The 23,919-nt window shown below is 52.4% G+C and overlaps 1 long non-coding RNA gene and 1 other non-coding gene across 37 annotated transcripts in view; both read left to right on the top strand.

Annotated features, from left to right (window-relative positions):
• The first annotated feature begins 1,827 nt into the window (after positions 1 to 1,827).
• The window catches only part of LOC105079931 (uncharacterized), a 175,443-nt gene continuing 153,351 nt past the window's right edge, over positions 1,828 to 23,919 (top strand). For 33 of the 36 annotated variants that reach the window (XR_012507374.1, XR_012507354.1, XR_012507364.1 and 30 more), the window contains exons 1-7: positions 1,828 to 3,706; positions 3,808 to 3,995; positions 4,573 to 4,639; positions 7,539 to 7,651; positions 14,583 to 14,648; positions 15,413 to 15,484; positions 18,370 to 21,438. This is a non-coding gene — a long non-coding RNA (uncharacterized LOC105079931). The remainder of the gene's footprint in view (positions 3,707 to 3,807; positions 3,996 to 4,572; positions 4,640 to 7,538; positions 7,652 to 14,582; positions 14,649 to 15,412; positions 15,485 to 18,369; positions 21,439 to 23,919) is intronic. The other 3 variants (XR_012507365.1, XR_012507362.1, XR_012507361.1) reach the window with 3 other exon arrangements.
• LOC123612474 (small nucleolar RNA SNORD112) lies at positions 6,485 to 6,561 on the top strand. Its single transcript, XR_006719743.1, has one exon. It is a non-coding gene; the product is annotated as a small nucleolar RNA SNORD112 (small nucleolar RNA).

Here is a 23,919-nt window from a genome sequence, read left to right as displayed (position 1 = left end):
GATATTTAGGAGCAGAGTGGAGCCTGGGGCAGGGGGCGGGGGTGGAGGAATTAGGGGAGAGGTGAGGCCAGGGGAGGAGGGTGGGGGACCTGAGTTGCTGAGGAGGGAGATGGAGTCAGCCAGAAAGAGGAGATGTGAGGACGGAGGGGGAAGGAGGGGAGATGAGGCTTCTCTGTTCCATGTCCTCTTTTTCTGGCGTCTCTGCCGCTGGCCATCACACCTGAGTCCTCTGGCTTTCTGGCCATCAGGATGGGCACCAGGGCTAGCTAACATCAGGTGAAGACCCCCGTTTGCCTCACGCTGCCTCTGGGCTGTGCTCAGAACCCCTTGGATTTGAGGGACACAGCCATCAGTTTTAAGGGCTAAGTGACCTGAAAGTGAGTGTCCCCTGTGAACTCCTCACACTGCCCCGGTCCTGCTGGTGGCACGGATGGAGCAGAGCATCACCATAGACACACAGGGACACCGGGAGGGCCACAGGCTGTTGTTCGTTATGTTGTTAAACAAATGTCAAGGTTAAGACATACCCTTGGCAGGCTGAGGCTAGGGGCCCTCGGTTCTCCTGCTGTGGCTCGGTGGCGTGGTCTTTCTCATTCAGCTGCTAATTGGAAGCAGATGAGGAAGGTGATGGTACCTGAGGGTCCCCTGAGGAGCTGAGGTTGGGTCCTGGGTCCCAGGGGACCGTGGGACCTTCAGGGGCCGCTGGCCTACACAGCTCAAGTTGAGGGTCCCTCCTTCCCGGGTCCCTGTCTTGCCACTTAGCCCCCTGACTTCCGCTGAAGACCCCTTGGGCCTTACAGATGGGAGACCCTCTCATCCTGACCCAGAGCAGCTAGTCTTGGTTACTCCCCTTTCTTCCCCTGGGCCCTGGACAGAGGTCCTGAAATGTCAGGCCCTGGGCAACACTGGGGACACTGAATGTCTAGAAGAGGGACACTGTGCCTCAGGACACAGCGAGTGACGGCAGAGCAGGGGCTGTCCCAAGGACTTTTCCTCCAGCTCCAGCCCGGGCTGGGTGGGGGCCTCCTGGAGAGGGTCCCCGCTGCCCCTCGCTTCCCCAAGCCATCGAGGTGAAGGGCCGTGCCCCAAACCCAGCGGCGCCCCATCCACCCAGTGCAGGTCCCTCCACTGCTTGACTGGCGGCTCCAGGGGCAGCTGGATCCCTCTGCCCGGAATAACCCCGGGAGGGGGAGCGTGCAGCCTGTGGGGGGGGGCTGGGGGCGGGGTCAAAGCCGGGCTGGCCTCCTCCTTTGGGCTGCCCAACCCGCCGGGCCAACCCGCTGCTTCCGAGGCTGCTGTTGCCTTTCAGGGCAAGCGGGCCCGGGAGGAACCCACCCCAGCTGCCAGCCCTGGACCCACGCTGACTTTCAGCATGACCTTCTTCTCCTGGGCCCTCAGTTTCCCCAGCGGCCAGAGGCTTGGGTTGTGGTTTTCTCCCTTTGTTCCTGTAGCTCTGGGGTCCTGAGAGGTTCCCGAGGGGTAACCCCGGGGAACAGGGTTGAGGGGAGGGGGTTGGCTGGGGGCTGGCTGCACAGGTGGGGCTCAGAGCCATCAGCTGCTCTGAGAAACTGGGGCAGGGCGGGCATTTCTGGTGCTGCTTCCACCGCTGGGAGCACAGGCTGAGTGGCTTCTTCTAGTGTTGGTCCAGGTTTGACAGCTGGGCTGGGGGGCTGGGTCTCAGTGGAGTCTTTCACGTCGCTGGGAGGCTCCCCCTGAGCCTGGCTTGCTGTTGCAGCAGGCCTAGGAGCATGGGGGTCCTGGCGGTGGAGGATGGGGACTTGGTGCAGGGGCGTTTAGGGGTGGAGTGGGAGGCAGGGGCTGGCTTCAGGTCTCCCCATTTACATAAAGGGAGGAGCACCGCCTTCCCGGGGAGGTGGGCCCGGCAAGCCCTTTGTAAACTCTGAAATGCTACCAGCCAGTAAGGGCCAGTTATCATCATTAGGGCTCTTAGGATGATTGCTTTTAGAACACCAGCTATAATTGTAATGGTCAGCATTTTCATGCATGGTGTCAACTTTAATTTCCGCATTAACCCTGTGAGGGACGACGCCCGGCCGGCCTTGCGAGTGAACCAGAGTCTGGAGGGTGAGGCGCCTGGCCCAGGAGCTGTCATTAGCGGTGGTGATGGCTCTGGACCCAGAACCACTGAGCAGCGCTGCCATCAGCCTTGGTGACTGAGCTCGTGGAGGTGGTGCGTGCAGGTGCAGGAGTAATTAGCACTCATTTATGCAAACGGATGTTTCCTGAGTGTGACAGGCACGACCCTAGGCACTGAGCCCCTAGTTCTGACTCTGCTCCGGACGGGGTGGGGAGTGTTTCCCATCTGACAGCGCTGAGCTGAGATTCAGACAGCCCAGCTCAGGACGAGGCAGAGGCAGTGGTCAAAGCCGGGTTTGGGCTCTCCTCCCGCCTCTGGTGGATGGGAGGGGGCTGGAGCAGATGCCCCGAGTGGGGTGGGCTGTGGCCATCTGGGGACCCTGAGGGGCCCTGAGGGATGTCATTTCCTGGCACCCAGGTGGTCAGCTTTGTGGCCGGACAGGAGGCCAGATCAGAGAAATGGGGGGCCTCAGTCTGTCCTCCATCTCCTTGGAAATCTCATGTGGTCCTTTCCAACTCATTTTGGCTAATTTGGTTGTTGGCAGAGGGACAGGACAGCTGGCCCAGGACCTGCTAATTTAGCTACTCCAGTGTTTGAACAGAGCTTTTGGGTCCTCCAAGTCACAGTTTGTTTCTTGCAGACAAACTCACCCTTTAACCTTTGAACCCAAGCACCGGCCCTGCCCAGTTAATTGCCCAGGGTCCCACCCCACCCACCAGGCCCCCCGGAGGCGGGGGAGATCAGCATGGGACCCCCGCACCCCAAGTCTTACCTTTGATGTAAGTGTTCAGTGGCTCTGTTCTTGTCCTGTCGACTGGAACTTGGCTTCTTTCTAGAAAGTTATTAGATACATGGATTTCTTTAGGTACGGAAGCCTGGGTTTGGGACATGCATGCACTTTGCACAGTTTCCATAGGAACCACAGTGCCCTCGCTGCCGCTGTCCTGCTTTTCTCACGGGACTACGTCAGGTCAGGGGACACAGTTGCCGCATCACTACATTTGGGTCCCTCCATGACATTCCTTGAGTACTGACTATGTGCTGGGCACTGTTAAATGCTTTTAATCTCGTAACACCTTGTGAAGGTGTGATTTAAATTATCCCTCCCCGTTTTGCAGAAGAGGACCCTGAGGTCCAGGGACAAACTGCAAACCCCAGGGGGCCGATCTCACTTCCCTGAGTGGGGCTGACCGAGACCTCAGGGCTGGTACGGGAACCCCGCTGAGGTGCACACACGTCCTGCCTTTGCTCTTGGCTCCCGAGCTCTGGGCAAGCCCTCCCTTCTTTCTGGACCCCCAGTTTGCCCTCCTGTAAATGCACATGAGAGGGTCCCTCCCTCACCCAGGACCGTGTCCACGGGGACCCCCGTAGTGTTCTGTCCTGCCCCTGGTATCTGTCTGCACCAGCTAATCCTTCCTTTCACCCTCCCCCGCAGCACACAGTAGGGCTGTTGGCAGCAGGTGAGGAGCAGTGGCTCGGGGAGGTGGGCTGCACTTTGGCTGGGGAACTGCTGGACATTTGCTTTCTCCCCACCCAGGTGGCAGAGAGGTGACATGCTGGCTTTCTCCGGGAAGAGAGCAGATGCCCAGCTCAGGATTGAATGACAAGGTCTGTAAAAGGATTCTTTTCCCCCTGATTTTTACATTTGTACAATTTGTAAATGTGTAGACTCCTCAGGATGGAACTAACTTGAGCCTTTTGTCCCGTAGCTGCTGAGGCTCACTGCCCCCCAACGATGGGCAGTGAGTCAGTGGGTCCATGAGGCAGGGCATGGTCCAGCCCTGGCCCCTCAGGATGGCAGCCCTGGCCCCTCGGGATGGCAGCCCTGCCCCCTCAGGATGGCAGCCCTGCCCAGAGGAGCATGAGGCCCTCCTAGGCGGACCTCACAGCAAACCAGGTGCGCACGCCTTGCTCGGTTACACGGACAGCCTCTTCAGGGAGGTGGGGCCCTCAAGGAGTGAAAGGGTTACACAGTCTTAGGATGGAATGTAATTTAAAAATCCAGGTAAACCCTGTTACTTGTGTCTTTCTGTTATACATCACCCGGGGAGGTGTTAAAATCTCTCACCATAATACAAAGGGTGTCCACAACTTGGGCATCTGTGCTGGGGACTCCAGGGGTCTGCTGAGGGGCAGAGAGGGCAGGATCCCCTAGGAGGAGGGGTGGCCTTGGACAAGTGACTGCACGTCCCCCCTCCCCGAGTCCTGTAGGAAGGGAACACCCACCTTCAAGCGTTGCCTTGATATACCTTTAATGAAGTGGAATATAAAATGCCTGGTGTGTGGTAGGTTCCCAACCCCTGTACACATGGTTCTTACTTTAGGTGAAGCTGCTCCTTCACTGTCCCTTTGAAAGCCCGTCTCATTTGCGTAGAACCCAGAAGGAGGACAAGGGGCACAGGGCGGGCGGGTCAGCCCTGGGTCCAGGAGGCCTTTTCTTAAGTCAGTCCTGTGACCTTTTCTTGTCCCTGCAGGATTTGTTGCCTTCTGGAGGAATGAATGTTTTTCTGTGGAATCAGCCTGGCCCAGACACGGATGCAGGTAACTCAGGAACTTCATTTAATTTTATTTACCATAAAAATATTTTGTACCTGAAAAACTATGACAGACGCCTCTAAGTATTCACCAGGACCAAACGTAGCCCGGAATAAAACGCCGCGTAGTAGACATCAGAGCCCTGCGTGCGGGAGAGGTGATTAAGAGCTGGTTATGCTGGTGGGGGACTCGCTAACCTGTGTTCACATTTCTTCCACAAGAAGTCATGGTTGAAAATCCGTGTCTGCCTGGCAGAGGGGGGAGAAGTTCTAGAAAGCTGTGCCTGTGTTAGCTCAGTGGGGGGGGTACTGTAAGCACCTAACTGATCAGGTGATCTGTTCACATGGAGGCCAGGACAAAACCGAACGAGGCTTCAGACTGACCTGGGTTTAAAGTTGTCTGAGTTTTGTGTTCTGGGGATCGCTGAGACTGGATGTTTTGATCTGTGGATAAAGGGTCTTCGTGATGCGTAGTAAGCCCCGTGCCTGTTCAGGGATTCTGACGGCCTGAGACAGCTGGGGTAGCCTGAGGATGGGTGTAAACCTTAGTGTGCAAGCAGGTGTTGTTGTGCTTGGGCAGAGAATGGGTTCTGATGGGAAGTCAGGGTGCAATGTGCTATCCTAGACAGGAAGGGGGGCAGGCAGGGACCTACAAGGTTGCTCCCCATTCTTGTGGAGCTGACAGGTCAGCTGCACTCCCTGTGGGTTAGAACTGGGGGGACATATGGCAGCTGTGGGGTCCGCAGGGGAGTGGAGCTGTCAGAAATGCAGCGGGGCTGCCTCTCTGTGGGGCTGTTGTTCCCTAGAGGCTCCTGTGTCCCCTTCACCTGGGACTATCTCGTGTCACATTCCCCCAGAGTCCTCATTCCAGTTAGCTAATCCCGGAGAGCATGGGCCAGGGCATTAGCTTTCGGGCCTCTTGAAGACCGAAAAGGAAAGTGCTCCCGATGGGTGCACTGCAGACACCGCCCGGCGGCTCTTGGGGGGAATTAGGGCCCACGGGGAGGTGAAGTCACAGCGGGCTGGCGCGCACCTGCTGGCCTAATGTCGCTGACACGTCGCTCGGAGGCCCGGGACTCCAGCTTTAGAACATAGAAAATTAAAAAAAAAGAATGATCTCTGGGATAAAGGAAATCCCCCCTGTCTGCACAGCATGTTTTGGGGGGGAATAGGAATCCACTCCTGATCCATCAGCCAAAATGCTCTCTTCCTTTTGTGTGTGTGAAAAAAAAAAAGCTAAAAGCTAAAAAACCCCAGAAACAAACGAAAACCCAAACAAAACCAAACCCCACACACAACATGTTTAATTGTGCAAGAAATGCGTTGATAATTAATACACTCGTGACCAAAAGCCAGCGCCGCAGGTGAAAGCTGAGGCCGTCTTCAGCCCCTCGGCCCCAGCTGCCCCGCCCCCCCCCCCCCCCCCCACGGACGGCTGTCATCGGAGGCAGGGGTCTGTTTCCCGTTATTTTCTGTGCATCTGCACATGTATCTAAAGAGACCTCTCAAGTACGCGATCCTGTTTATTCTGTACGTGAGCTGTATCAGCGCACATTTCCTTCTGTGGAGACTACTTTTCTTCACTCAGGAATCTGCCAGGAGATCGTAAAGATCGACACCATTTCTTACAACAGCATCTTAGTGTCCCGTGATCTGTGGACACCGGAGTTGAGTGAACCACCTCGCCGCTGTCATGAAAGCCCTGGGTCTTTACCCATCGGGCTGGCTGGTGGGGGCAGGTGTCAGTAATTGCTAAGGTCTGGATTTGAGGAGTGGGCTCACAAGTGTTTATGACATTATTGCAGATGAATATATGAATGCATAAATTAGCAAAAGAAAAGAGGGACATGCGTGGACCAATGATGAGAAAGTGTTTATGAACAAAGGATCATGATTAATCCAGTTCTGCGCAAAATACTGAGGTCCATTAAAAGACAATAGGTCTCGGCTGTTTCATTCTTTTTAAGAGCTGCTTAATATTCCGGGGTGTGTTTGCGGCATTGTTGATTAGAGCCTCCTCTATTGTTGAAAATCGCAGCTGTACGTCCGCTGGGGGAGGAGAGTGTGTGCACAGACGCTTTGGTCGAAGTCCTAGTCATCGGGGAGAGTCACCAGTTTGTGGGTGCTCGTTATATTTTTTAAGAAAGTAAATAAAGATGATACATAAAATAAAAGTGGTCCTGGCACAGATAAAGGAGGAGAGCATGTCACGAACCGCAGTTTTAATTGATAGGATTCTGTTGAACAGACGCCAGCTAAAAAGGATCTAAGCCGGTCCCTCTTTTTTTTTTTTTTTTTTTTTTGTTACTGCTAACGACCCTGCAATGAGCGTTCTTGTAGCTTAAATCTGTAAACACATCCCCGACTGTTCTTTTAGCCCTAACTTCGTAGAGGTGGGATAGCTGGATTAAACTTTGTAGCAAAGTTTATTTTCACCGAGTGATCTTTCTAAAATGCCATTTTGACCTTGTCACTGTCTTGCTTTAAATCCTTCATCTGACTTCCTGGAGTTTCTGGGACATGGTCCAAGAGTCTTAGCCTGGCATGTAAGACCCTTCAGGGTCTGGCTGGAGCTCCCCAGCCTCATGCCCCCTCCCCACGCACAAACACTTCCCAGCGAGGCACCCTGCAGCCTCGACACTCCCCGCTCCTCCCTGCGGGCCCTGCCTTTTACCCTCCTCTCTGCGCATGCCCTTAAAACCAGGCTCAAAATGTTCCTGCGGTGATCCTAAAGTTAAAGGCACCCCCCACGGAAAACCTCATGCAAGAGTCCAGTGAAGCATATCCTGGGGAATTGTGATGCCTCATTGCCACGTTTGCCTCGTCTAGGAGAGCGTTTTGCATTTTTCTAGAATTCATGAAACTGGCCACATGTTAATCACCCCTTTTCCTTGGTGTCTCTCCAGTGTCCTCGGCTCCAGTGTTGCCTGGATCTGACTTCCTGGAACTGAAAACCGCCTCTTATCCCCTGGGCCGATGGCAACAACTGAGGACTGAGCTGTGTGCTCTGCAGCCCTGGGTGAGTCCTCAGGATGCTGTCAGACCTCAAATGCACACCCAGGGTGCCAGGCTGGCATCCCCCCACTGCCCCAAGATGCTCTGACCTGCCCTCCTGGGTGCACACACCAGCTTCCCCCAGGCCCTGGAACCCCTGAGTCCCGGGGTGCAGGGGTCGGGTTGGTACTTCTCAGGGTTGGAGTGCCAATGATGGGTTTTCAGGGCCTGATTATATCCTGGAAACGGTTGATTGTGTCTTTTGTGGCCTGCTCTTTGCCACAGGGAAATGGGCCTGGCCTTGGAACATGGGAAGGAGGAGTGACCTAGTGTGTGACAGCAGGGCCACCAGCTGGGGTGATGGAGGCACTCTGGGGAGAGGACAGGGCTGAGAGTGGTGCTTCCACCTTTGGGACATGATCACGTTCCAGAAAGAGCACAGGCTTTGGGTCGAGGGGCCGAGATGCCAAATCTGCATCTCCCGCAGGGCAGAGGACTTCACCTGCTCATCGGGGGAAACAAAAGCACCAGCGTGTTCAAGGGTTTAGCCCCTGTCTTTCCCTGGGGTGGGGGTGGGGGTAGGAGGCTCCCCGAGAGGCCGGCCATCTTGAACGTAGCTGAGCTACAGGCAGACACACAGCTGCGTGTCTTGGGCAAGTTCCCAAGAATTTCAGTGCCTCAGTTTCCTGATAGTAAAAGAAGAAATCGTAATCTCCCACACAGGGTGCTGAGAGGCTGAGGGAGACAACCGCGCCGGTAAATCGCCCTGCACAGTAGCCGGCCCGCAGTACCTGGCAACAGTCATCAGCCTTTCCCTCCCATCCCATCCGAAGTGCTTGACCCTCCCTCCCGAGACACAGGCAGCTCCTTTTCAGAGCAGCCAGACTCACAGGGGAAGACAGAAAGGCCAGAGGGAAAGCGAGCAGGGAGTAAAAGCTTTATCCTCCCGCCCCAAGGGGAAATGCAGGCCTTTTCTCAGACCCAGGCGGGGCTGGGGAAGGGGCTGCCTCCATTGGTTTTAATTGATTTCTCCTAAAAAGTTTGGCGATAGTTTATTTTATTTTACTTTTTTTTATAAATATATATAAAATGTCAGACTGCTGTCAGGCAGATTTTTTAGGCTCGTATTTTATAGGCTTTGGCAAGGGCGGCTCGGAAGGAACAGTGGTTACAGTCCCCAGAGGTTAATAATTCCTGGAAAAACTTCTGGCTAAGCCTGCCTTCTCCTAAATTTCACAGAAACTGCTCCCTGGGCCGGGCCCAGCCTAAATGAGGTTTTTGTGCATCGGTGCAGCCTCACCTAGTGGGAGCATGACTTGCCTTTTACACAAAAGTGAACTTCCTTGGCCCCCGGGCACAAAGACTCCTCTCTCCTAGATTTTCGGTTTATTTACCCTGGAGCTTGGGCTTGGTCAGACACACGTCTCACAGCGGGGGCTGTTTCTCTGTGTTGTTTTTGGAGCTGCCCGCGCCTCTGCCCCTAACTTCCTCGCGCACGGAGGGAGCCGGGCTCTGTGTCTGGGGCAAAAGGAACTGTTAGTGCGAGCCCCCTCCCCAGTCGACCTGCCCCACAGGGGCTCGGAGGCTGGGTTAGAGATTGGGGTAGGTGCCTTTTCACATCCACACCAAAGCTATTTTAAACCCTTTCCTGCGACCCCCCGACCAGAAACCTTTATTTGCAAAATTTCGCATGTGCGTGATTTCTTGTGCCGCAACCTGCGCCCCCCCACCCCCCGTAATGCCGCAGAGGCCGTGACGCATGTGTAAATACTTTACCAAAGGTTTTCAAACCCACAGTTTCAAAGCAACCTTTTAATTGATTAAAACAACAGCAGCGACGGAAAACAACACAAACCCCCGCCAAGGCTCTGAGAAAGCAAATAGTGTCTCCCTGGGCTGCTTGCGGCTCCTGAGCAGGGTGGTCGGGGCAGTCTGTCTGTCTGTCTGCGGGGAGCCAGCCCACACTCTCCACCTGCAACACGATGCTGCCCCCCCACGGCGGGCCGGAGCAGCTGTCGGGACCCCAAGGCTGACAGACAGCGCCCTGGCAGAGGGCTGTCAGGAGCCGGACAGTTAGGCATTGGTGACAAGGGGCTCCATCCCTGCGTCCCTGGGCGCCTTTGCCTTCCCTGAATCTTTCTGCTCCATGGAGGGGCGTCCCTGCCCCAAGGTGGGCGAGGGCAGCCTGGTCGTTTCAGACAAGGAACCCAGGCTGGTCCCTCAGCCAGCCCGTCTCTCTCTCTCTCACACACAAACACACGCACTCACACGTGTGCACGCTCGTGCACACACACACAGACACACACACACACTCAGTGCCTGCACTGGGAACAAAGACAAGAAAACTCCTTTAGAAACTGCGAAACAGAGCCTTGTCTAGCGGGGGTCCCCTGATAAAGGCCCCATCCACTCAGAGTTCCTGGGAACTGAGACCCGTGAATGGGCCTGGAGGGCCCGTGCCCGACGCCAGCGTGGGCCGCGCTCATCAGCAGGCAGGCCCCTCAGCCCCACCGCTGGGTGAGGGGCTTTCACCGGTCCCCAGAGCATCCAGGTCACGGGCCAGCGGCCGGCCGAATCCATGGCTGCGGCCCAGCCTCCAGAAAACGGCCTTGCTTTTCCCACGACCGGGTCAGCCCCTCGACTCACCAGACCCCCCTCCTTCGGTCCCCCCCGACCCCCAGGAAGGCTGGCCCCCACCCTCTGCGCCACCCTGTTGCCCCAGAGAGGACCCAGGACAGCCTTTCTGGGCATGGTAGCCGGGGCAGGCACTTGGCCACTCCAGGTGGCCCAGCCCTTGAGATGGGGAGTCGGCTGCAGGACAGCCCCCCACCTCCCCCCGCTGGCCCCGGCACTCACCCCCTTCTCCGCTCCTCTCCCTCACTGCCTCATTGTGACAGTTGTGCTCCACCGGCCATCTCCGTGCCTTTGCCATTGAGCTCAGGGCAAGGTACATGGGAAAGTCTGCGCATCCTTGCTCTGACCCCAGCCTGCCTCCTCCGCGGCCAGCTCTGCTCGGGACTTAGCGCTGCAGGAGCTTCTCAAAGGCCTAGACGTGCGGGCTGCCAGCCCGGGCAGGGAGCCGCGCTGCAGCCTCCTGGCCAAGGAACGGCCTGCCTCTCTCTGCTCGGATGCCTCCTGTAACAGGGAGCTCCCTCTCTCCCCGAGCAGCCCGCTCAGGGCTCGTACACCGAGCTGCTTTGCTGAGCCCGCCCTGCTTTCTGCATCTGCCTCCGCGGCTCCGACGCAGCCCCCTCGCCCCCTCTGCCCTCAGCTCTTTGCAGGCAGCAGGCTCATTCTTAGTGCTCTTTTCCGTGCTGAATGGCAAGCCCCCCATCATCTGTGGGCTCAGCTTCGGAGTGCCCGTCACCGTCCCATCCCGGCCGTCTACACCTGTCCCAGCACCTCTGCCCCTGCTCGCCCGGATCCGGGATGGAGCCCTTTGCCCTGCTGTTCTGCAGAGAGCCCAGGGGGGGGCGCGGGTCTGCCCTCCCAGGTCCAGCTGCTCTGTAGCTATCTGTTAAGCGGCTTTCAAGCCCTCTTGGTTTTTTACGGCCCCTTTGCCAGTTGCCTGGGCGAACGATCTCAGTGCAAACCCCCTGCTTTTTCCGCAGGAGCTGCTGACGGCCGGGCCGGCCTTGGTCAGCTCCTGGCAGCGGCGGTGGCGGCAGCAGGCGCCCGCGGCGGGGCTGGGGGCTCCCCGGCTCCCCTCCCCGCTCTCTAGCTGCGAGACCACGCAGTTCCCTTTACTTTCCAGAGCCTCGGGTTTTCCTCCGTGCGATGGAGATGACAGGGCCCCCCTCACCGGCTTGCTGGGAGACTCAACGAGATAAGAGTGGCCCCCTACACACAGCAGACACTTCGTAACTGCTTGTGGGGTACACGGGAGGCCCAGGGAGGGACGCCCACGTGTGGCAAGTGTCACAGGAAAGAAAACAGCCTGGCTTTCAGAGACCCTGCTTTGAATACAAACAGGAACCTCACCAGGCAGAGTCCCCTCTGCCGGCTTCGTGGCACAAATCAAGTCAGCCAGAGGAAGCCCATGGCCTGTGAGCTCACAGTAGATGCAGAAGACTTCAGAAATGACATGCTAGCCCACATCTGCCTCTAATAGAGCAAGAATTTGTGTTGTAAATAACAGCACAAGGGGACCCTGGGGTAAGGGAAACAAGGAATGTTTTTTCCTCCCCTAGAAGGGCCAGCTCAGATAGGGGGCGTCTGGAGGAGAGCAGCTCAGTGGAATCCAGGCACTCGAGTGTGAGCATCCTTCCAGGCACTTACTCCCCGAGCCAGCGCAAGGCACCTACCTTCCCGGGCCCAGACCTGGATGGAAGGGTGGACACGGGGCAATACGGAGCGGCTTCTTGTCCTCAAAGCTCAGTCTAGTGGGGAAAAGAGATGGGGCATAAGTCACGGTAAATAAGTAATCATGGGGGAGATGGTGGCGGTTGAGATTCCTGGGGCCCTGTCTGCTAGGGGACCAGCCCTGAGCTGGGCTGTCTGCCTAGGACTCATCCTGGCAGTAACTCTGGGCACCAGCCTCAAAAATCCCCATTTGTTTGATGGAGAAACTGAGGCAGGGAAAGGTGAAGTCCTGTACTCACCGTCTCAGCTGGTGTGAGGCTGGGCTCGGATGGAACCCCAGTCCATCTGAGGCTGTTCAGCGAGGCTCTGCTGAGAGCTGGGGGGTGTGGGTGGGCAGGGGATGGATTGATTAGCTATAAGCACCTCCCAGCAGTGCTTGAGATCCCAGCTCCTTTGTGGCCCAATCCGTTTGAAGGGCAGATTCAAAATTAGGTGGTAGCACCTATGGGCAGAGGCTTATGAAAATGGCATTATTAACCTGACGAGAGAGGGCCCTGCCCACCTCCAGGCAGATTGCAGATGGAGACGGGAGGGGCTGGGGCTTGTCTGTGTGGACTGTGAGTTGGAGAGGAGGGAGCACATCCGGGGGACCCACAGGGCTCGCTCCTGGAGAGGATGAGCTTTGGCAGGGAGCAGGGCTTGATGGCTGAGAGGGGGCAGCCCCTCACCTCAGGAAAAGGCCCAGGGTAGAACCCACTCTTGAGGGCAGGGGCCCCAGCCCCTTCTCTGCCTCTGACTAGGATGCTGGGCCTCCATGCACCTCGGTTTCCCCATCTGCGTGAGACGGAAACCAAACACCATCGCGGGAAAGGCTCCCATTCCCACACCTCCCCCCAGCCCTGCCGCTATTACAGTCACCAGACACCTGTCAGCTTGTCAGAGCCCTGCTCAACAGGAGAGTTCCAGTTCCGGGAGGGAGGGAGCCACAGGGAGGGACGCGGGCGGGAGAAGGGAGAGGGGAGCGGTGTCCCCCACGCAGACAGGCTGCCGAGTGGAGGTCCGCAGCGGGTAGCAGTTGGGCCACTTCAGATTTGTGCCAACTCACGGTGCAGTGGAATCAGACAGTCTGAATTCTTCAGACACCAGCCAAGCGTCTGTGGCGCCCCCAAGTGCCACAAGGGGGCTGCCTGGGCCACATTTTTGAGCCCGGAAAGTGAGGAGGGGGAGACAGTCTGTGGGGACCAGCGATTTGGCATTTGCTGTGGCATTTTTGATTTTCATTGTGGCAGATGCGGAAGGGAGCCAGGCCCTGCCCTGGGCTGGGGGTGGCCGGGAGCGGGCCTTTCCGGCCTTGGGGTGACTGCGGCTGCACCCCTCCCTCACGGAGGGCCGCGCTGCAATGCAGCAGGCTGCGGCGGGAGGTCCGGTGGCCGTGGCCGGCTCTCCAAAGTGGGAAGGGAAGGCAGAGGCAGGGAGCGCTTCCAGGCGGGGCAGAGGGTGGAGAGGCGCCCAGGAAGCCGACTGTGCAGAGGGTCTGGCAGCTGCAGAGGGGCCGGAAAGGGAGCGGTGGATGGGGGAGCCAGGGGCCCGGGGAGATGGCCGTGGGCCTCGGGTCGAGTGTGAGTGAGTTTGCAGTGATGTGACTGACAGAAAAGAGGGAGGCTGAGGTTGGGAAGAGAGGGGCTGAGGGTGCTGAGGACAGCTTGGCACAGGGTTTTAGGGCAAAAAGCGCCAACTCTTGTCTTCCCCAAAACAGCCAGGAAAAAAAAAAGCATTTGACAAGCTAGACAGCTGGATTCTCCCCAGCCAGGCTAAGCTGGTCCTGGGAAGGACGCATCAGGTGGTCAGCTCCCCCTTGGAGCAGGGAGGTTTCTGCAGGACCTTTTTGAGCCAGAAGAGGTTGCATGGGGTCAGGAGGGCCTGGGGAGGGGGGCAGAGCAGCCAGGGAAGGGGCAGTGGTGCCTGGGGGAGACAGGAGGGCCACGGGGGAGAAAGGGAGATCCGAGGGAGACCAGAGGGCCTGGGAGGGGACTGGAGGGTCTGGGGGGCGCAGGAGGTGTATCGCTCTGCAGTGCCCCACACCCTTCGACTTTCTGCCTCATCCACCCAGCTTAGAGAGGCTTGCTGCCACCGACCCCAGCCCCTCTCCTGTCCCTTCTCCACTTGGAGGCGTTTGTTTTCTGTGAATCGGCTCCCTGATGCTCTCCGAGATTTACCTTAGACCCTGGGCCCCTTTGCCCTTTTAAATGGCTCTCCCTCTCCCACCTACTCATCTCCTGTTGATTTTAAAAACCTTTAATTACAAGAATTTTTAAACAACACAGAAGTGGAGAAAAACAGACAGATTTTCATCGCAGTGTACACAATTTGCATATTGTTGCCACCATCAACTCCCAGGCCCTCGTGGTCCATCTAAACACCATCTTGTCTTCCCCACGCCCCCCACCAACCCCACACTCCTTTGCAGCGAATTCCAGACACTATATCCTTTCCTCCAGCATTTTTCAGTGTGTGTCTCTAAAAAAGGACTCTTTTCTGTTTTGAAAACAAAATGCCATTATCACAGTTAAAAAATTAACAGCATTTTCTTAATGTCATTCAACAGCTCTTCAGCATTCAGATATCCCCGGTTGACTCATAAATTTCTTTTACAGTTGGCTTGCTCAAGTCAGTGTCCAAATTCTTTCCTGCACTTTCAAGGGGCGCTGGGTTGGTAGAAGGTGAGTAGCTACAAATTCAGGGGTTTAAATCTCTACCCTCACCTTGAGTGAGTAACCCAAGCTCAGCAAACCTCAGTTTTCTCACCGAAAAAGGGGCAAATTCTGGGTCTCTTCTAGGGCCGTTTAGAGGATCAGAGATGATTACTTGAAGCCCCCAGCCCTGTATCTAATACACAACAGACACTTAGCAAACAGTAGCTGCTAGAATTATTCTTTCTTCTGGGAAACTCCTAAAGGGGACTTGGGCTGGGGTAGGCAAATCAGAGTTGGCAATCATCCACAAAACAAAGAGCTCCTGGCAGTCCAGGCCCCCTGAGTGATTAAGACAGTACGTGCACCACATCCCAACTGGGCAGCCTGCAGTCCAGGGGGCTGGGACCTCCCAGCTGGCTCGCAACTCAGCTGCCCTACAGTAGACAGCAGCTCCTGCAACCTGGGACCCGCTGGGGAACCCGCCTGTTGCCAGTCCACTAGGTGGCGCTCTCTGTGCTGTGAGTCCAGGAGGGCCCACTACCCCAAACTCTCTGGCCCCTGCCCAGCCCCTGGTGCCCCAGGGGGTTGCACGCCATTGCAGATAATTTCTAAAAAGCTTTTCTCAGTATATCAGGCAAGATACAGAGGTTTTCTCCCTGTGTAAATCCCAGCCTGACCACAGACACAAGGGGAACGAACATCTCAGTCATTCGCTCAGGTCAGGCACTGGTATGTCCACGCTTTCTTTACATCCTCGCCCCAGCTACATCTGATTTCCCTTCATTTTTCAGTTGAGAGAACTTTGAGAGTTCAGTGACTGATCCAAGATCGGGTAAGAAGCAGAACCCAGGATTCCAACCCAGGTTTGTGTGTTTCTTCTGCATGGTGGGGAGGTGGAAGGATGGTTTTTAAGTCTGCTGGCTGGCTGGATGGATGCCTGCATCAAGATGCAGCTGTAGAGAGAGAGAGGCCAGCTGCCTGATGAAGGCTGGTGAGATGGGTGAGTGAATTAAAGTGCGGAGGGTGGATGGATGGGTGAATGAGAGAGAACAGGCAGTTTCTCACCGAGGTTGGAGGCTCACTTGGTTTGTGAAGAGAGGTTTCCTCTAAGTGGAGCTTGCTGGTGAAACTCCTGCCTTCGGTCCTGTCTCTGAGCGTACTCACCTGCTCAGGTGGCTCTGGGACAACAGGTGGGCCACCGGCTCGTAGGGACCAAGTCCTACCTCTGGTGTTAGAGCTGCTCAGTAGCAACTCTAGGTGTCAGCTGCTTTCACGCTGCACCGAGAAACAGACGGCCTCCTTTCCACTGACTCTCCTAGATGACTAATCCCTAAGCCTAACGGCATGCTCAGTCATTTTCTGGTCCCTTGGCAAAGTTTTCTGTCCTCTAAATCATCACAACCACCCTCCGTGATAGCAGTCCATCCTCAATTAAGATAAAAGGAAACTAGTTTAGAAGTGGTAAGTGACTTGCCCCAAATCCTGGAGGGAGCAAATAGAGAGCCAGGATTTGAACCCTAGTCTGCTTTTCTTTCAAACCTACACCCTTGTCCCGCTTCATTTTCTCTATGATCATGCATGAAAAAGTCTGTGGTCCTCAGGGTTGGTTCATCCAGGTCAGACTCACCCTCCTGGCCCGTCAGGGAGCTGGCTTTCTTACCCCCAGACTTCAAATTATTTCTCAAGTAACACTTTCTCTAGTTTATCCTATTTGTGACTATCACACATGCAGGGGTCAAATGTATCACTGACATCCTGCTGTACAATTATCAAGTTATGTTAAGTCTCTGGGAGCTCAGATTATGTCTGAATGCGAAGAGAAGCACATGTAGACTCTAGAGCCTGAAGGGGTGCAAGGCAAGGAGAGAGGGAATCAGACAGAGGGCCGAGGGGCAAATCAGCAAGCCTTCCTGAAGACCTGGCTTAAATTCAGCAGATATGTTTTGATAATCTGCTTATGGGCTAAGCCCTGTTACACACATGCCAGATGCTCAGATTTCAATCCCATTCACTAGTTTTGTGAGTTCAGACAGAGTATTTAACTCCTGTGCCTCAGTTTCCTCAGCTGTAATATGGGGACACCGACAGTACTTTATGAATGCGTACTTGAGGATTAAATGAGTCAAACACTTAAAGTGTTTAAGTCCAAGTTTCCCATATTGGAAGGATACAATAAATATTTCATTTTAATTAAAATTATAATTGTTTTAACTGTTTTCATGGAGATGGGATTTAATATCTCTGATTGGTAAGAGTCGTTACCCACATTTTACAGGTAGCTGAATAGGTGTTCATAGAGGTGTATGAGTTTGCCCTTGAGAGGGAGTCAGTGAAATAGAAAAACAAGTATAAATTTAAGACCAGAAGATTTTAGTTCATGGAAACAAGAGTTATATGCACCAAATGGACATAATCCATCCTAGGAACGATTAATCCCTGGACAAGGAGAGACTCCCCCAGAGGGACTTTCTTGAGGGTGTTGAGAGTTTTTAGGGAGGTTGTATGAGAGCTGAGAAGAAGCTGAGTAGGTGAAGGGCAAGATGAACAATTAAAAGTCTCTTGGTTCAACTCATGGCCTCTGGAAGCAGCAAGCAAGCTTCCCGAGTTCCCACATATGCTGTCGCCAAATTTCTTTCCCTACCTGTTTTTTCTGGGGTGGGGGGTGGAGACTAGAAAATAGCCACATTAGACATGTTTCCTGTTTGGTCTTCTGAGGGTGGCCAGTTGGAACAAAGAGTTGTTCCAGCTGAGTCTCATACCGTGTGGGGCATGAGGATCGGGTCTCCTCCTCTCGTTCCTGGGCAGAGCATTTGCAGCCTAAGCCTCGGTGGCGTGTGGCTGTGTGTTGGGGTGGCACCGGGGAGGGGGATGCATCTGGATGCCCTGGAAGCCAAGTGGCAGGAGATGGGCTTAACATCTGTGCCAACTTGATGGGCCATGTTGGGTGCATGCTATGACCCAGCATGACCTGATCCCAGAATCTGTGCAAGTCCTGCAGGAACTGTCACCACCGCGTCTCTTCCAAGAAAGACAGTCTGCTTATTCATCGAGAACTGCTGGCACACCTGAGGGCGCCCTGTGCCCCTGGGACTGCTTGTGGTGGGGGGTCAGACAAGCCCTCCGGTTCGCCCACACGTGCATTCATTCACACACTCACCTCGTAGGCTGGCAGCAGGGTATCAGAGAGCAAGAACTGCTACAGAAATGAGGCACTGGGGCCAAGTGGGTGAGAGACAGTGGAGCCAGCCTTCCCACGTTTGCCACCCAGCTCAGCGTCTTCCTAGCAGTGTGACCGCTTACAAGTCACTTACCTTCTCTGAGACCCAGTTTCCTCATGTGTGAAGTGGGGCTGTGTCTCTGCTCCAGTGTCACCCTTTCAGGGAAGCTCTCTCGTTGTCTGTCAGCCCCTTCCTGCCTCATTCTCTCCAGGCCCGCATCACCGGCTTGTACCCCGCGTGTTGTACTTACTTGTTTTGAATGTTGCCTGTTTCTGTCTCCGCCTGGAAGGATGTTGGCTCTCAGGTTTTGTCTGTTTTGTTCATTGCTGTCTCCTCTGGCACTTAGACCAGTGCCTGGCACAAAATGCATGCTCAGAACTATTTTGAGGGGAAAAAAAGAGAGAGATGCAGTCGGTTTGTCCCCGCCCCAGAGGACAGTCAGTGCACGCAAAGCAGACAGCATAGTGACTGGTGGAGAGCACTCATTCAATAAATATTGGCTAATTATGATTATTATGTCTTATTCACAGGACTGTGGTGCGGATCAAAGGAGATAATGTATGCTCAGGCATGCTGTGGACGCGACGTGCTGTGTACAGGAGGTACAGCATTAATGAGCCTCTGCTGCTTTGAGGGAACCTGCACTCAAACTTTATGCTTTTCATTTTCATACCACCTGGGAGGGAGGGGAGACTAACAAGGTTCCTGCCCCCTGAGGCTCAGCATGGGGAGGGACTGGCCCTGGGCCCCGCCGTGGGGTGAAGGCGAAGGCAGGGGCCTGGGAGGGGGTCCCCAGCCTAGTGGTCTTTCCGTGACTCCCTTCTGTGAGTCTCCACATGGGTCTGTTTGTGGATATATTACCCTATATACACATCTTTATAGTATATGCATGTTTTAAACTTTATTTTTATTTTTCGTGTCTCAGAGTTGCTCTGAAGCCGCATGCTGGGCACCTAGCAGGCCAGTCTGGGAGGGTAGGAAGGCAGCTGTCTGTGTCTTCCCCATCAGGGTCACGCTAGAGGCCTTTCTGGCTTCTGGGGAACAGTTTGAACGTCAAGGATCTCAGGGCACAGACTCCCCCAGAAGGCAGCCCCGTTTCCTGAACTGGACTTCAGTTTTCCCGAGTGCGCCCCTTGCCGGATTTCTGTTTTCCAGGGCACTTGCTTAAGCTTTGATGCCAGGTCCCCAAAAAGGAGTAGATCCCAGCAGTTTCCTGCCCAGTGCCCCTCCTTCCCGACTCCCTTGGCCTGAGTGTGGAGATCATTCATTTCTCTAGTCAGACGGCGGGGGGGTTGCTGTTGGACCCATGGGGTGGGTGGCACGGGGGAGGAGAGGGGAGGGGCCGGGTGAGCGCAGGGTGGGAGCTGCAAAACGCATCCTCAACGTTGGACCCACGAGGGTGTTGCTGGCCTCAGTCGACAAATCGCACAAGTCGGGGCACAAGACAGAGAAGCCAGGTCACGTCTCTGCAGTTACACCGCTCATGAGTGCCTGCTGGGGTGGAACCTGGTCTGTCTGTCTGTCTAGCACCAGAGCTCGGGCGCTGCTGCAGAGGGAAGAAAGATCTGGGTGAGGGGCTCAGAGCCAGGGCGGGGAGGGGCTTTACCTGGCTGGGCTTTGGCATGGAAATAATAGCTAATTATGCTCAGGGACTAGTGCTGTGACCATCTTACAGGTGGGAAGACAGGCACAGAGAGGTTAGTTCACGTTCCTGATGCGGCCCAGCTAGTCAGGATTTGAGGCTGGATTTGGAGGCAGGCCATGTGGTGCCAGCACGTGTGCCCTGACCATCGGGCCACGGTGCCTCGTGACTGCGCACAGGGAAACACAGTAGAGTTCAAGGATCTGGGTTGGAGTCCTACTGCCCCCACCCCCCGCCGGCGGGTGTGCTCTGAAGTCAATCATTCATGTTTAATTCTGCCCCCTCGACAGAGGCCCTGCAGAGGCCCACCAGCCGCGGAACTGTGGAAAATATTTTTTTAAGAATATATATGTGATAAACATTTTATACGTGTAGAAGGGGAAGGGACAGAGGGAGATTTGGAAGTGATTGCTTCTGCTAGAGGGCAGCGAGGGGAGCAGAGGGAGGAATGCAGGTGGGGGCCGCGGGGTTACCACACCGCTTCTAACAGCCAGTGAAAGGAGAGAAGCCGGCTGCCGCAGCGATGAGACCCTGTCAGGAGCCAAAGGTTGTGATTGATTCTCCATCACCCGGGGACATGGAAAAGGAGACCATAGTGGTTTGTGGTTCTTAATTTTATTATTAAAAATAATAACAGAATAAAGCAATAATGTAATAATGGCCTTGAGTAGAGCAATTGTGAGAATGTGTTTGGGACTAAAGAGTATGATCAATCTGGGTCGGCTAACCTGATATTAACATCGCCAGAACGTTCTGGGTTACTTTCTTCCTTTCAGTGGGGCTTTGTGTTCCATAGAAGGGGCACACTGGGGGTCCCCTGCCGGAGAAGATCTTGGCCGTGGGGAAGGAAACTGCAGACAGGTAGAAGCGGGGGGTCACGGGTGTTCACTGAGTCGCTGAAAATGAATGAATGCACAAGGAAAGTTAAAGTGTGCCAGACATGCATCAGGGATGGGGATGTGTCTTTAAACAAGTGCCAGGAGTAATCCAGGTCCACCCACGAGAGTTATTAAAAATAGCAAAATAAACTTCAGTAAGTTCCAGGCTGTTGGGGCTGGGGGTCCTGGGCAGAACGATGTGTTTTTGCTGTGGAGTCAGAAGTGAGCTAGATGAGTAAATGCAACACGTGACAGAATGAGAGAGGACGAGGAGTGGGCCACCAAAATAGCGTTTTATAAGTTATGGGTTAATGTAGGTCTACCTATGTATAACTATGGCCTATTTAAAGAAACTTTTTTTGGAGGGGGGAGGTAGTTAGGTTTATCTATTATTTTCTTAGAAGAGGAACTGGGGATTGAACCCTGGACCTCGTGGATGCTAAACATGCACCCTCCCACTTGAGCTATAACCTCCCTCCAATTGCAGACTATTTAAAATGACAAAACAAGAGCTCTCACTTCTGGTTAAGAAACTTCGGTATATATGTACTGATCGATATTTTTGTTGTGGGTTACTGCTGAGGTCCTCTGTTTACTGTATTTAAAAAAATAAGTAAAAGCAATAAAAAGGACAAGTAGGAAACAACAGTGAGATTATATCTGGAATCAAAGATTATTATTGCTTCAGTTTTGTGTATCTGAGCCCATTAGGAAGAAGTCTGGGCTGGTTCTTCTGTAAAGAAGCATGGAGAGCAATGCTTGGAATAGTTACTATCCTTGTTTTGGATGAAGGTGGTGAATTCATGCATGTTTATTGTAATAAATAAAATTATTAAATGAAAAAATGTATACAGTGGGAGCTATGCTTGAGCCAGTGGTGAGACCGCCATGAGCCAAAGCTTGTGATTAATCCTGTGTGGTTCACCCAACGGCCGTTAGGAAATATCCTGGTTGTTTCATCTTTTTAAATGTCTGCCTTGTGTTCTACAGAATGGAGGCCCCGGAGTGGGTCTAATGACACTGTGTTGATGAAGATCTTGGCTGTAACCTCTGTGAGAAATGAGCCACGGACCACCAATGTGAGTGATGGTTAGTGTTGTTTTATGGTTGGGTGGCTGGTTGATGGGTGTGTTTTGCGTTATTAAACATGAATGGGCACAAATAAAATCCAAGATGGCCAAGCACAGACCAGTGATGGGGCTGTGTCATGAACCAAGGCTGATGAATCTCATTTGACTTAACTGTTGCTAAATTAAAAAATAATGTAACGGGCCTGTTCTCTGTGTAGGGAATCTGCAAATAAAAACAATTATATAAGAATCATTATATTAATTTGACATTCATATATATGTAATGACATTTTACATTTATTATATATATGTTTACATAAGTATAATTGGTACTTAGGGTGAATGGTGAGTTCATGTATGTTTATTGATTTATTAAAAAGAAATGGATAAAATAACAAAATAAATAAAATCAAAGAAGGTCAAGGTCAAGCATGGACTAATGAAGATGATGTATCATGATCCAAGATTTATGATTACACAGTTCTGCAAATTTGAGGGACATTAAAACAAAAATATCTACCCTATTTATTTTATTTTAATGGCATCTACTATTGATTTATACTGTATGGTTTGTATAAACAGTTTTCTATTGATGAAATTTAGGCTGTGAATTCAGTGAGAGACGTGCACATAGAAACATAAGGAATTGGTAGTTTTTTAATATGTTGGGTAAGATTCATGGGTATTCTTTTATGATTTCTTAAAGGGGTAAATACAATTAAACAGGGCCGAGCACAGACCAGTGAGGATAATGCTTCACAAACCAAGGCTGATGAATCCAGTTCCACACTACTGAGAGCTGTTAAAAGTGATCCAGACCGTGCATTTTTTTTAAACAGTTGCTTTCTGTTTCACAAAATGGACACATCATCTTTTATTTAATCGTGCTGTGTTTATAAGAACTTTGACTCTTCTTTGGGTGGATAAGGTAAAGAAAAGGTAATAGCTGATGTTCTTAAATCTTTGGCTGGAAGGTTGTTCAAGGGTGTTTACAAGTAAATATATGAATGAATGAACAAATTAATAAACAAAACAAGAGAGGGCAAAAATGGGCCAATGATGATAGTATCATAATCCAAATTTAATATTGTAGTAATTCTGTACCTCCAAGGTCCATTTAAAGTATGTGTTGATTACAGAGTAAATAGGCTTGTTTTTGCATTGTGGTGTGTTGGGTGTTGATTTCAGCACTAAAAAAATGCTTACGTCAGGGTATAAAATGCAAGAAGAGACAAAACCTAGACTAGCGATGAAATGGCCCAAGGATGAAAGGATTATGGTTAGTTGAGTCCCATGCTCCTGACTGGCTTAAAAACAACCTAGCCTATTTCACTCTTTTCCAGCTGTTTTGTATTTCATGGTGTAGTTGTACACAGTCTATTAAATATTCCTTCATGGATAAAGATCTAGGCTCTGTGGGCAAGAAGCACAAAGAGATATGGAAGATAATGTCAGTGTTCTACCTGTGGGGTAAGAGATTGGATTTATGGTTGCTCATTAAAATCTCTCTGAAGTGATGAAATCACGCAAGAGAGAATCGGCATAGGCCGATGATCAAGAATTATGATTAATCCAATTTAGTTTCATTAGAAACAGTTCTAGACAGTTACCTAAGGGTAAAGAGCATATGCTAGCACTGTGCATTACAGATTTCTGCAATGACGGACGTGGTCTGTAATTTGTTCTGTTCAATATGGCAGCCACTAGCTACGTGCGACTACTGAGCACTTGAAATGTGGACGCTGTGCATGAGGAACCGAATTTTCAACTTTAATTTATTTCTATTAATTTAAATTTAAATAGTCATATGTGGATAATGCTTCCTCTATTAGTTGCGTTGGATAGTTGGTTAATGAGAGTTTCTTGAACATTAGATATGAATAATTAAACACATAAATTAATAAAAGAGGGTTAATTATGGGCCAGAGATGAGTATGTACCATGAGAAAAAGATTATAATGAATCCAGTTCTGCACAACTGAGATTCACTGGCAAAAAAGTCTTTGGTTCATGAAAAATAGACCTAGGATTATTCATTTATCTTATCGACTATTTAGTATTATTTTGTGAATGTGTGCCTCATAGTTTATGCGAACGTTTCTCTAATGTTGAAGACCTATGTATTTTGGTGGGAGAGGATGAAAAATTTATTTTCAGAGTTATAATTTTGTGTTGAATGGAGGATTTGCAGATACTCATATTATTTACTTCAAAAATTGAATAATACATAGTAGAGAGTACATGCAAGGGTGATAACATGGCATGTACCAAGGTTTGTGATTAATACAAGTCACCACAAGTCTGGTCCATAAATAAGAGGTCTCTTACATTCGTTAGTGAGTAACACATAGACAGATGCCACTAATTGTCAATATAGTTAACAGGACTAAGAGGGACCAATCAAAAAAGTGTATCATGAACCAAATATTTGTATTAATACATTAAAAAAATTTTATTTATTTTTTATTTTGGGGGGGGAGGTAGGTCGAT

This window comes from Camelus bactrianus, chromosome 6 (genome assembly GCF_048773025.1).
Source record: "Camelus bactrianus isolate YW-2024 breed Bactrian camel chromosome 6, ASM4877302v1, whole genome shotgun sequence".
NCBI classification, from domain to species: domain Eukaryota; kingdom Metazoa; phylum Chordata; class Mammalia; order Artiodactyla; family Camelidae; genus Camelus; species Camelus bactrianus.
Note: the sequence above shows the minus strand (reverse complement) of the source record. Positions and strands in the feature narration are given on the sequence as shown.